The 14,460-nt window shown below is 43.0% G+C and overlaps 1 protein-coding gene across 1 annotated transcript in view; it reads left to right on the forward strand.

Annotated features, from left to right (window-relative positions):
- Positions 1 to 14,460, forward strand: part of MOB3B (MOB kinase activator 3B) — a 230,711-nt gene that overhangs the window by 214,904 nt on the left and 1,347 nt on the right. The window lies entirely within an intron of this gene.

Raw genomic sequence — 14,460 nt, forward strand, 5'->3', positions numbered from 1 at the left:
AAATGAAAAGCAAGGTTAATTTTACAAAAAAACGAATTCAGAATTTATTTTAGAACCCATGCCCATATTTGCATTTTAGCGGAAGTTCCTTTGTTCTATGACAAGTTTTCCCAGGAGGGTATCATGTGTATTGTGTAGCTTCTCAATAGATTAATGTTGTACTGCTTTTTTCTTGCAGTAGGATTCGGTATTGAGTTTGGTTATGACCTGGAATACAAAGATAAGAAGTCTAGATTGTAGAAAAAGCTCATCAGTCAGAGTAAATAAACCTGAAGTAGAATCTTAGGCTTGCCCCTACCTTATTTGTGTGACACTGGGTAGTATATCTGCCCCTAAGAATTCAAAACTACAACTGGGCTTATAGATTTGTTCCTACGTAGCTTATAATCTGGGGGGATAATAATATAAGATTAAATGTCCATTATGTCCATCACCAATCCAATGGACATGAACTTGGGCGAACTCCAGGAGATGGTGAGGGACAAGGAGGCCTGGCGTGCTGCAGTCCATGGGGTCACAGAGTCAGATATGACTCAGCGACTGAACAACAAGATTAAAATATAAGCGTACTTAGAAAAGCAGAAATACATCAATTCTGTATGTGCTGTGTGCTGTGCTTGGTCGCGTCTGACTCTGTGACTCCATGGACTGTAGCCCGCCAGGCTCCTCTGTCCATGGGGCTTCTCCAGGCAAGGATACTGAAGTGGATTGCCATGCCCTCCTCCAGGAGATCTTCCCAACCCAGAGATCAAACCCAGGTCTCCTGAATTGCAGGTGGATTCTTTACCAGCTGAGCTACCAGAGAAGCCATAAATTTTGTATACTTATCTATTATTAGTACATTTATATATTATTAGTACATTTACAGTCACTGTGTAATAATTGTACATGACTCCAGTAACATCCCCTGTTCCTAACAGCAATAGAATACTCTGTCTGAAAAAAGCTGTTGGGGACGAGGTGATTTCTAGACACAGCAGAGAGGAATGAGACTTCTGAAATGCAGTCTCACCTCTGAAGCCTTCCTCTGCTTCTCAGGTTCACTGTCTGAAATGTACACCACGATGTGACCAAGAGGCAGGCTGTGGACTGATTTTGTCCTGAAGGCATGATTTGTTGAATCTACCTAGACTGTTGTTGTTGTTGTTGTTTAGCTAGCTGCCAACCTTTAAAAACTGGAAAACTTGATCCGAAAATCAGAATTTCTGGCTTCTCCAGCTAAATCAGAAGATCTGGCCACACTAGGCTTTTGTTTTCTTGTGGCAAGAATTGGCTGAGAAGTGGCTGACCCATTTAGACGGGGTTGTCTCTCCAGTTTACTGCCGTCTGCACCACTCCCTGATGCTGCCCAGACGCGGCTGCTTGTCAGTTACCACTGTCCTCTGACACTAGCATGCTTCACTCTGTACATTTCTCGCCACTCCCCTGAAGGCATTTCAGGTCACAGCCCCAGCTCTACTGTGTCCAGAGGGACCACTGAGGAGACCGCTATTTTAATTTTCAAATGTATCCCCATACACATTGAATATTTGCTGTATTATTAGATTCTCTCTAGAAACCTATACTGTATTAATGATAATAAATGGAAAACTGTCTTAAAGACAATAAATTCAAACCAGATGCCTTTAGTCTTTCCACCCAACAACAGCAAAAATTGATACTCCCATAAGAAGCTTACTTCCCAGGAAAGCTAAGCTGATCATTAAATCAATCCACTCTTTCAATATCCTAAATTCTTAAATTTCAACTCTGCTTCCAAGCAGACTTCATTGCTACATTAACCAAAATGATAAAGAACTGTCATTGGGAAGTAATTGTAGTATCATCTGTAACAATTACATATTTTATCTGACTTTTCTTCTAGTTCATTATTAAGTAAATATTAACAGAACACATTATTTTTAATGGAAACTTCTTGTTTTAATGCAGCATTCATCAACTAACTGGGTTTCATGAAGACAAAAAACAAACAAAAATTCCCATTACTTAATAAATTAAAATCTAAATGAGGACCTCTAATTAATGTAATTAAACTTTGATTGAGCTTGTAAAATGTATTACAGCATACTAAATTAAGTTGAATATCTGCTCCAGAGGAAATCATATCATGTAATTGAGACATGACCTCACCTATAACCAAATCAGCAGAGGATAAGACTAAGCATTTTCAGGAAATAAATAGAACATAAAATTCTGTAAAGCAGTTATCCTTCAATTAAAAAATTTTAAGAAAGAAATACATAGAACATAGGGGGCAAAGGTATCAAAAGTATCCTATGTTTATTAACCCAGAGATAGTATCATGGGGCTTCTCAGGTGGCACAGTGGTAGAGAGTCTGCCTGCAATGCAGGAGACGTGGGTTCAATCCCTGGGTCAGGAAGATCCCCTGGAGGAGGAAATGCCAACTCATTCCAGTATTCTTGCCTGGGAAATCCCACGGACAGAGAAGACTGATGGGCTGCAGTCCATGGGGTGGCAAAGAGTTGGACATGTCTTAGTGACTGAGCACATAATATTGTGAATAACTGTTTCTCCATAGCCATGCATATACTATCTCAACAATGATGTATTTAATGTTGCTAAGAACTACATGCTTCAGGAGATAGCGCAGGACAGAAGAGCCTGGTGGGCTGCAGCCCATGGGGTTACAAAGAGTCAGACACTGCTTAGTGACTGAACAACAACATGCGGACTTCCAAAAGAGGCAGCAACATTTAGAAGAGTCATATACTATGAGTTGTTTATTTATCTGAAGGCTAATTATTTCAGTTGGGCTTGTCTTAATCAGAAGTATAATCACATGAAGGTACAAGGGAGACATTTGGTCTACACCAAGTCTGTGGTTAAGGCAAAAACCTTGGTAAAAATGCTGAGGTTGTTTAGACAGGATGAAGTTTGGTGGGAGAAGTTAACATTGGCTGGACGTGAGGGATCCCTGCCTGGGCTGTGGATGAGAACAGAGTTCTTTCTTTGCTCAGAATCTCAGATTAAAAGCCTCAGCTCCCTCTATTTCTTGCTGGCCTCACATGCTGGGCACAGTCACATTTAGAGCCTCACTGCCATCCCCCTGCCTGGATAATCTGCCCCAAGCAGCCTCATGTCCAACTCCTTCCCCCTCAAGTCTTTGCTTGAATGTCACCTCATTGATCTCTGCTGGTCACATCCACCCATAGGACTCACAGCCCTCCTTTCTCTGCTCTGATTTTCTTTTCCCCATATAATCTGCATGATATAATTTATTTATCCGGGGATTGAACCTGCCTCTCCTGTGTCTCTTGCATTGCCAGCGGATTCTTTACCTCTTGAGCCATCAGGGAAGCCCTTTTTTATGTAATTTATTTGTTACGTTTATTGTGTATTGTCTGTCTCCTCCAGCTGAATATAAATTCCATGCCTTCAGGGATCTCTATTTTGTTTATTGAGTGTCTGGCACAAAGGAGATATTCATTAGACCTTTGATGGATAAATGAATGGATGAATGAATTCACATCGCAGACAAGTGCCTAATTAAGATCTGTTATCAGAGAGAGAGAGATTAATTAAAAGCGAGGTACAATAATTATAATATTCAGTTGATGATACTAACACCAAAAGTATATATTTAAGTGTCTAAGCACACCCTAAGCCTTTTAGGTGAATAATCTCAGTTAAACAACCCCATGAGGTTGGTTATCTATGTTTATCCCCATTTTAAAGTCAAAGTTACCTAAGTAATCTGCCTGAGATTACAAGCAAGAAAGTGATGTCACACGGGTGTCTCTAGAGCCCAACTCTGAACCCTAGGAGTCACCCCCACCCAGAAGGCATCAGGCTCTCCTCAAAGTGTCTTCTCTGTAGATCCCGGGTCCATGGAGTTTTGCAGTTCAGCCTTCAGTTCCTTTCCTGGTCATTTGTTAATGTGATTGCAGTAGTGAGTCTATGACCAGTCCATCTGAGGTCAGAGAGTATTTCCACCACAAGGTATTCATTCACAATGACAAAGTAGACCCTTAGTCAGAGGTCAGGTCAGACAACAGATCTAACAGGGATACCAGAAGGTCAGAATAACTAGTCCACAGAGTGTTGAGTGGTGTCAGGCCAAGTTCAACTCAGTTCGGTTGCTCAGTCGTGTCCGACTCTTTGCGACCCCGTGAATCGCAGCACGCCAGGCCTCCCTGTCCAACACCAACTCCCGGAGTTTACTCAAACTCATGCCCATCAAGTCGGTGATGCCATCCAGCCATCTCATCCTCTGTCATCCCCTTCTCCTCCTGCCCCCAATCCAAGTCTTGGCCCTCAGGCCAAGACTGGAGGCCAAAACGTGGGTCCCTGAGTAGGCTGCTGCTGCTAAGTCACTTCAGTCGTGTCCAACTCTGTGTGACCCCATAGCAGCCCACCAGGCTCCCCCGTCCCTGGGATTCTCCAGGCAAGAACACTGGAGTGGGTTGCCATTTCCTTCTCCAATGCATAAAAGTGAAAAGTGAAAGTGAAGTTGCCCAGTTGTGTCCTACTCTTCGCAATCCCATGGACTGCAGCCTACCAGGTTCCTCCATCCACGGGATTTTCCAGGCAAGAGTACCGTGAGTAGGCAGGAGACACAAATCCAGAAGGAATCACCCAGCGTGGGGTAGGGTGTTCCTATGATCAATTGAAATGGTACATAAGAAACTTCGAGGACTTCCCTGGTGGCCCAGTGGTTAAGAATCTGCTGGGACATGGGATTGATTCCATACAGAGGACATGGGTTTGATCCCTGGTCTGGGAAGATCCCAAATGTCAAGGAGCAACTAAGCCCAAGTGCTACAACTATCGAGCCTGTGCTCCAGAGCCTGGGAGCTGCTACTACTGAGCCCACGTGTGGCAACTACTGAAGCCCAGGCGCTCTAGAGCCGGTGCTCCACAACAAGAGAAGTCACTGCATTACGAAGCTCAAGCACCGCAACCAGAGAGCAGTCCCTGCTCGCTGCAACTAGAGAGAGCCCACACACAGCAATGGGGACCCAGCACAGCCAAAAAAGGAAAAAGAAAGAAACTTCTAGGTTTTGCTCCCTGCTGTGAAATGGGGCGGTGGGGAGAAGGCATGCATTTCACTCATCCCTAGAGGAAAACAAGCAGACTTTTTAAACAGAAATACCCAAAGCAGAAGATGGACTTAGACATTAAGAAATTTGAGAACCTATCACAGTTAATTTTTGCTAATTTTTCTTCTCTGTGAAAAACATTAATGCATTAATTCTTCAGCCACAATGTAAAATATATGGTTACATTAGAAATATGTAGCCGAGAGGCTAGAACAAGGAGTGGCTGAGGGATTTATGTGTGCATGTGTTCCCTGGGCTAATTTAGAAATGAATGGGAAACAGAAAAGCAACGTCCACTCCATCCACTTGACTTCTGCCATTTCCTTTGAGGTACCATAAATGTTTACCAGTTTCTGGTTCTATCCAGAGATCTTTAACGTGTCAGGATATAATGCTGGCCTGCGCTTCCCCAGTGGTTCAGCGGTAAAGAGTCTGCCTGCACTGCAGGAGATTCAGATTCAACCCCTGGGTCAGGAAGATCCCCTGGAGAAGGAAACGGCAACCAACTCCAGTTTTTTGCCAGAGAATCCCAGGGACAGAGGAGCTTGGCAGGCTACAGTCCGTGGAATCGCAAACAGTCGGACATGGCTGAGCACTCACTCAATGCTGGCCTGTGTTTGAAGGCCAGATGCTGTGATGAATAACTTTCACCCTCCTGTTCCTAGGGCTCCATGGATATTATCCATGAAATGATTCAACTACCAAACACAGAAGAAGCATTTGTCATGAGAGGAGTGGATAGTGGGAGTATTTTTTTTTTTAATAGTAAATCATTAGATTCAGCAACTACTAAACCATGGAAATTAAAGAAAATTCATCCAAAAGGCAAGCCTCATTTCACACTTCCAGGAAGAATTTTTAACACATTTCCAGCCTTAGCATGAGCTTCCTGAGATTGTGAAGACAACACCAGGGTTAAGTATGACAGGGCATTAACTGGACATTAACTACTAGAGTTCAAACACAGCTGATCCATGAATGTGGAATGGAGAAAGAAGATACTTCCCATGGAAAGCTTGCTAAAACAGACTGGGCCGCTGGGCGAGCAGAAAAGAAAAAAGGTTTCATTCAGAAAAACTGGGAAAGAAAGTGAACCCTTTTCTTTACCATTCGTAGAAAGATGGTCCTAAAGGGCAGACTTTAAAATAAAAATTTATTAACTTATTTATTTATTTGGCTGTGCCAGGCCTTAATTGTGGCATGTGGGATCTAGTTCCCTGACCAGGGATCAAACCCAGTCTCCCTGCATTGAGAGCACAGAGTCTTAGCCACTGGACCACCAGGCAAGTCCAGGCAGACTTATTTTAATGAGATTGTGGAAAGATGAGAGAGCAGATAAGATTCAACAATTCAGTTCAGTCTTCGGGGAAAGATTCCCCCAAGCTCTTAGGAGAAAATTAACCTCGGGGTCACAGAGGCCCCTCTGCCTCCACTGCCACAGCCTCTGCCTGTCCCCAGGCTCCCCTTCCTCATGTCTGACACTCTACAAAAGCCAGGCAATGACTGTCCCTGCCTCCAGATCCACTCTCCCCTCCCACTTCTCACAAGCTGAAGCCAGGCTGCTCTCTCTAAACCCCAGACCTGCGCCCCTCTCCCCATCCCCCAGACCACCTTGCCTGACAGCCCACCCCCACAGCAGGACCCAGACTCTTTAGCGAGGCCCTGAGACAGGCTTCTCACAGGTTTCTCATGAGTTATAAAGAAAGCCCAACAGCCCTTGCACTCATCCTCAGGTGTTTGGATGTCATGACCTGGAAACTTTAAAATTAAACAACAGAGAGTGATCTATGGATGATGTCGTCACCATCTCTCCTCACCTTTATTTCATAGAAGAAAGGACATTTCAACAACAAAAGAATAGAAAGAGTAGATCTTGGGATACAAGCCCGTCCTCTGGGTTTCCCTAGAGTAGTGAAAGCGTCTACACCTGCAGGCGCACGCCGACTGATGACCTTGGGATGTCAGGCAGGTGTTTGACATAGCCATGTGATGTTTTTGTGAGTTGCTTTGGTGCTGGTGGTGGCGGGTTTTCCTGGCAAGTCCTGACCGCCAAGAGACACTCGATTGCTTGGGCAGCACAGCTCCTCAATGTCTGGTCACTCTTCCTGTGATCCTGCTTGCCTGACCATCTGTAAGAGGGAGGGCAGGGAGCCTGCGCTCCAGGACAGCCTAGGGGAACAAGCACGTAGCCTACTCTAGCGGCTGCCACCGCCTCTGGGTGACCTGAAGACAGAACTGCTGTGGCCGCCCCTAGAGGTGAGAGATCATCCTCCCTTCTCTCCTTTCTCTGCCACTAGTCCAATCCTGATCTGCGGACTGAGAACTAGAATCCTCAAGCCTCCTCTTTGGCTAAGGAGCCTCCTCTGCCACCCACCCCCACTCCTAGGTGGTCTCAGGTGGGAGGCAGGCAGCACCAAAGATCGTCTGCATGCTAGCCAGCGTCTGAGTCTGGAAAAGTGAGAGGGAAAGTCACTGAGTTGTGTCCAACTCTTTGTGACCCCATGGACTGTAGCCCACCAGGTTCCTCTGTCCATGGGATTCTCCAGGCAAGAATACTGCCATTCTCTTCTCCAGGGGATCTTCCCGACCCAGGGATCGAACCCAGGTCTCCAGCACTGTAGGCAGATTACCGTCTGAGCCACCAGGAAGCCCAGTTCTAATACTTAATAGACTTTTAAATTTTCTGCGTAAAAGACCATCATGCCATCTGTAAATAATAACGATTTTGTTTCTTCCCTTCCAATCATTACATCTTCTGTTTCATTTTCTTACCTTATAGCACTAAATAGCACCTACAGGTGCTACAGGTACAGTAAAAGCACCTAAATATTTACCATTTGGTCCTTATAGAATATTTACTAATCTATACTTTACACCATAGTGGGTGAAAGTCGCTCAGTTGTGTCGACTCTTTGCGACCCCACGGGCTATACAGTCCATGGAATTCTCCAAGTCACAATACAAGAGTAGGTAGCCATTCCCTTCTCCAGGGGGTCTTCCCAACCCAGGGGTCAAACCCAGGTGTTCTTCATTGCAGGTGTATTCTTTACCAGCTTAGCCACCAGAGAAGCCCAAGAATGCTGGAGTAGGTAGTCTATCCCTTCTCCAGGGGATCTTCCCAACCCAGGAATCAAACCGGGGTCTCCTGCATTGCAGGCAGATTCTTTACCAGTTGAGCTACCAGGGAAGCTTACAGCATAGATTTAAGTGTAAGACCAAAGACCAAAGACACCAGAATGAATGAAACTTAGAGGCCTCTAAACATACATTGACGATATATGTCATTTCTTATTTAAGTTAGTTTATCCCTACTCAAAAAAATGACATTTAACTTCAGTGTGTGTTTAGAGGCCTCAAGTTTCATTCATTCTGGTGTCTTTGGGCTTGTGCTTGTATATGTTTCTGCTTGTGTGTATGTTCACATCTTAAGAAATGTGAACGTGGATCATCACTTTGAGTTGAATGAGAAGATATGAGCTGGGAGAGAAAGGTATCAGAGCAGGATTTGGGGCAAGGGTGATCATTGAGAAGAAAGAACAAAACCACACTGTTCAGAAGTTCTGAATGTTTCTGAGGCCACTAAATTCGAAAGTGACTACATTGTCACCTCCCCCTTTATCTTCCTGAAAATTCCTATCCCAAAGCCTTAGGTAGGGTCGCTCACAGTAGGATCTGTGCCAGGGTTGCGTGGAGGGAGCCATGTGGCCCAGGGTGGGGTGTCAGAGCTCAAGCAGGAATGAGAAGGGCCTCCAAGTAGGAAAAGGAATGCTCGGTACAGAATGTTGGAACTGAACCAGGGTCAGGAGGGTGGGAGAAGGGTGGCCTGGCCCGGGTTACTGGAGCCCAGGTGAAATGAGGCAGGCATCTGTGTAGGAGGGCTGCCTACCATGAGGTGGCAGAGGCCCGTGGGGTGAGGAGGTCATCTATCTGAGAGGGCAGCCTGGCAGAGGGTGTCAGAGCCTTAGGGGGTTGCAAAGGGCATCTCTGCAGGGAGAGAGAGGCAGCAGCGATGGAAGGCTGATGCTACAGTATGGTGGGGACAGGGGAGGTTAATCCAGCAAGTAAATATACTCCATTAAGTATAATGGAAGTGAGGTTTCTCACCACCAAAGAAGGGGGTTATAAATATGTAAACTGGCTGGCCTAAAATCAAAGGTAACTATTTGAACCCATGTTTTTGATATAGATAGCTGTAGAAATAAACCTAGATGTAAATATGTGTGTGTATATATACATATATGGGGCTTCCTAGGTGTCGCTAGTGCTAAAGAACCCCTGCCAATGCAGGAGACATGAGAGACTTGGGTTTGATCCCTGGGCTGGGAAGATCCCCTGGAGGAGGGCACAGTATTCCAGGAAGGCACTGCCATTCCAGTATTCTTGCCAGGAGAATCCCATGGACAGAGGAGCTTGGCGGGCTATGGTCCATAGGGTCACAAAGAGTTGGACACAACTGAAGCAACTCAGCATGCATGCACATACTTGTCATGCCCTCTCACTGAATTGGGGATCCAGCTCCCAGCTCACTGAAAGCCAGTTGATAGATGAACTAGTCTTGCTGACATATTATTGTCTGAGGTTACCTCTTTGCACGACAATAGGGCCTTTTGGACCTGTAATGCCATCCAAAGGGTGGCAGAGAGTCAGATACAACTGAAGTGACTTAGCACATGCGTGTGCACACACACACACACACACACACACACACACATGCATATATTACACACAGAAGTGCACTTTTACGCCACACACTGCATTCCTGTCTCTGACCACCGAGAGGACCTGACCCCAGTGGTGTTCTGATTCAATGAACACATCTAGCCTCTGGCTCTTGGCATGTGGATACAATTCTCTGCTGAAAGGAACCAGGAATTCTTAGAGGTAATGGTTGCTTCCTTAGCTTGGGCTGGGAAAATCCAAGAGGAGAGTAAAACAGTGAATATCAAGAGCCTGGAAAATGTTCATAAGCTTTAAGGTAGAAATTCTTCTTTTAGGAAACTATCCTAAATGAAATCACTATAAATCCTGAAAAAATTGTAGCCATAAATATGCTCATTACTTTATTGTGTGTAATAAGCAAAATTGGAAACCTAACTAAGAATAAGGTAAATGACCCCAAATAGTAATGAATATTCACTGAATTGGATGTTATACAGACAATAAAATCAAGGATATGAGAATGCTTATATTATAATGTTAAATTATAAATGGAGCATCTGGATTCAGCACAAGTAAAACATCTCACCCAGGTCTGGCTCTTCCTTGCAACTTTCTAGAACCCCTTCTGCTACATCTCATGGACCCAAGTATACGTCAATGCCTTGAATTGTGGTTAGATTCTTGCTGTTTCAATATCTTGACTTTTCTGCTCTCAAAAACCATCTACCCTCCTAGGTTTACACCATTTAGCCAAACAACTCTCTACCCCCCCACCTACCACGGTCATCTTTTTGTCATTCTCTACACCTGCCCTCTGGGCTTCCTGGGTGACTCAGTGGTAAAGAATCCACCTGCCAGAGCAGGAGATGTGGGTTTGATCCCTGGGTCGGGAAGATCCCCTCGAGAAGGAAATGGCAACCTAGGCCAGGATTCTTGCCTGGGAAATCCCATGGATAGAGGAGCCTGTCCGGACACATGGTTCATGGAGTTGCAAAAGAGTCAATTTAGCAACTAAACAGCAACACTCCCCCTCATTCATGGAAAACTAGGGCACCAGTTTCCCACAATTCCTCTCATTGCCAAGTCTCACATGTCCTAGGGAGCATCTCTGGACACACAGACAGTGCATCATGGTCTCTCATTTTACTTAATTTACATCCCAGAGCCAGGGTTGTTCTTCCCTTCTAATCCAATTTAGCAATCTGATGCCAGGCCCTTTGGACCTCATTATTACACAGTACTGATCAGCTTTGAAATGTTAAACTTCCAGACTCCACCATAAAACAGTTTTTCTGCTCTTTACTTAGCAACTTCAGTTTTCTTATCCCTCTGTCCTAATGCATCCATCCTGTTATTCTGAATCTTTGGATAGCTAGTAATTAGAAACCTCCTAAGACTTAGGTTAAGTGGCAGTTTTTAATAGCAACCTCATTAAACATCCTCAGCCTGGCCGGATCCCATACAATCTTCCTCTTCTGTTAAGTTGTGAATGAAAGATCTGGTTTTTAACTCAAGGTTTGAACATCAACAAACAGTTCTCTTTTATTACATGAATCATCATGTTAGTAAAATGCTCTTACTTCAACGTTTCTATTTATCTAGAAGCTAAAAAAAACACTTTAGCTTAATAAAAAATAAAATAAAAGAATATAAATAAAAAGGATTTGGACTTGAAAAAAAAAAGCTTGGATACTCAAAATGATACAGGAAAGCACACGTTGGCAGTCAAGGTTCTCACTTAACCCAGAAGGCCCTATAAATTCTTGACAGTCCCACAAAGAGAGGAAAGAGGTTACATTGTGTTCAGAAGAACTTTCTTGTGTTTTGAAAGATCTTAGTTCTTTGAAAATTAATAGTCCTGAAATGATAACTTCTGTTTAGTTTGAGAAAGCCTGTTAAAGAGGTTAAAGAACCTTAGTTCTCTGACCGTTCTGATAAAGCATTGTTCCTGGCTTTTCAAAATTACAGTGATATAACCGATCATTTGTTTATTTGATGTTGTGTGTAAACTTGCTCTTCAGATTTAAGGAAAATAATATTCAAAGCAAGGTTTGAGGCTTCTGTTCATGGATTGCAACAACTAATGCGTGCCTTTGTGGCTGCTGCTGCTGCTAAGTTGCATCAGTCGTGTCCGACTCCGTGCGACCCCATAGACGGCAGCCCGCCAGGCTCCCCCGTCCCTGGGATTCTCCAGGCAAGAACACTGGAGAGGGTTGCGGTTGCCTTCTCCAGTGCATGAAAGTGAAGTCCCTGAGGCGTGTCTGACCCTTCGTGACCCCATGGACTGCAGCCCACCAGGCTCCTCCATCCATGGAATTGTCCAGGCAAGGGTACTGGAGTGGGGTGCCATTGCCTTCTCCAGTGCCTTGTGGAACTATATGCATTTAATGGATTCTCTTGAAGATTAGGGTGACTCAGTTGATGTTCTTTAAAATACAACTGCTTTGGGTCATTTTACAAGATCGCCTCATTTGTAAATGTTTGTGTGTCTTTTACTTTATTACTTGTTCTATTTATATTTCCTTGTTTGTTGTGCCTCTTAAAAAGCTGTATATATGAAAATCTCACCAGTACTAATCCTTTTAGGTATGAAGAAAAAGTATCTGTAGAGAAAGTAAATAAATTCTTTATGAAGTAAATAAATTCAGGAAATACATTCAACCCAGTAAATGACTTGATTATCTACCTGATGTGATATAAAATTTACTCATTTTCCAGATGATCAAATTCAGGGTTGGAGAGATGATTTGCTCATGATCACATAGGTAGGAAGGGATGGAGTGATGACCCGAATGTATTCCTCCTTTCTCCTTGCCCAGTGCTCCTGTGGGAGAAGACACAGAAGTGGAAGAGGGACTTATATTGCAGACATGATCAAGAAACAAAAAACAAAGTAAAACCATCTAATGGCATCTTTGGTATTAGCAATGGATCCTCCTTAGGGCATTCTTCAAAGACTTAAAATATAGTTTAATAGGTAAAAAATAAATATACACTTTTTTTTAAAAAAGAAGTCTCTACTCTAACTGAGTAATAAAATATTGGAAAGGCTAACTATGGCCTAAAATGATGATATCCAGTGAGGACAAATTCACTGTTTCCATAATCTTGTCCCAAGAACTCAAAGAGTTTATCTAGTATTAATTTGCTAGAGCTGCCATAATGAAGTACCACAAACTGAGTTGCTTAAACACCAAGAGATTTGTTGAGATCTGTTTTCATGAAATAATGAGAATGATTGGTCCTTGGATTTTAAAGAACTGTTAATATCATTGATGGTAAGAAGAGAAAAGACCTTTTTGGCTTTTGAAGCACTTGCAATACTGTATGTTCTTTTGAACTCACGGTTCTTGGGTCTAGATGTCTGAGATCAAGGTGTTAGTAGGGCTGGCTCCTTCTCTCTCCTAGCTTTTGGGGGTTTCCTCGCAGTCTTTGGTGTTCCTTAATTTCTGCTGCATCATCCCCATCTCTGCCTTCATCTTCACATGGCATTCTTCGTGTGTGTGGATGTCTGTGTCTGTGTTCATCTCCCTCTTCTTTAAATTTTCTATTATTATTATTTTGGGGTTTTGCCAGTGGCATGCAGGATCTTAGTCTCCTGACCTGCTATTGAGCCTGTGTCCCCAGCAATGGAAGCCCAGAGTCCTAAACACTGGGTTGCCAGAAAACTACCACCATTCCCCACCCCACCCCTTTAAAAAAAAAAAAAGTAACAGTACCAATCATGCTGTATTAGGGAAACACACTACTTTAGTATGACTTCATCTTAACTAATGACCTGACAGCTCTTTACTCTCATCCCTTTTCCACCTCCCTTCACCCATGGAAGAATGGGCTGGAGGGCTTAAAGAAAATGAGTGCTATACACAGAACCGCTTCCCTTTAGTTCACCAAGACTGAACCTGACCATCTTTTTCTTTAGGATAATTCCTCTATGCTTCCCCTCACTCTCTTAAACTATTTAGACTCCTAACGAATTCACTCTTTTGTTCCTCAGAAATGCCCAGTCAAGATCACACTGGCTGAACCTCATTAGTGAGCCTTCATTATACTGAAAAAACTTTCAAGCCTTTTTAAACTCATGCCCCCTTTCTCCTAATGCTTGTGTCTTTTTAGTTGTGGATATTCTCTAGAGCTGAGAGGCTATCCATTAATAATAATTAGAATTGAGGGAGGGGACATTAGTTGATCCTTTAGTATGAAGAGCAATATTGGTGGTATTGTCCATTTGATTTCTTGCCATTATTGATTATTGGAGTTATTATAAGAGAAATATATGTTAATGTTATCTAAGCCTAAATACTCATCTGACTGATCATTTTCTCAGTCTGTATGTGAGGTAAAAGATGGGTTTCATTTTTAAAAGTGTTTTTAACAAAACAAATATATTTTATAAATAACATAGGTCTTAAAATCTCCCCAAAAAATGTTTCAAAAAAACTCCCTCCTAAAGAATTATAGTTAAGATAGCCCAATAACCAGAGTTTGCAGGGCATTAGGATTGAATCTTGGCATCTTATTAGTTTTTTTTTTTTTAACAGATGTTGTATGGTTATTCAAAAGAACATACAGTATTGTAAAAGCTCTGAAAGCCAAAAAGGTCTATTGTTGTCTTACTATCAACAATATTAATGGTTCTTTAAAATCCATGGACCAATGATTTACATCATTTCATGAGAGCATACCTCTTGTTATTCAAAGAAAATCTTATAATGGTTTATTAAAAAAAAAAAAAAGTCC

Source organism: Dama dama, chromosome 29 (assembly GCF_033118175.1).
Source record: "Dama dama isolate Ldn47 chromosome 29, ASM3311817v1, whole genome shotgun sequence".
Taxonomy (NCBI): domain Eukaryota; kingdom Metazoa; phylum Chordata; class Mammalia; order Artiodactyla; family Cervidae; genus Dama; species Dama dama.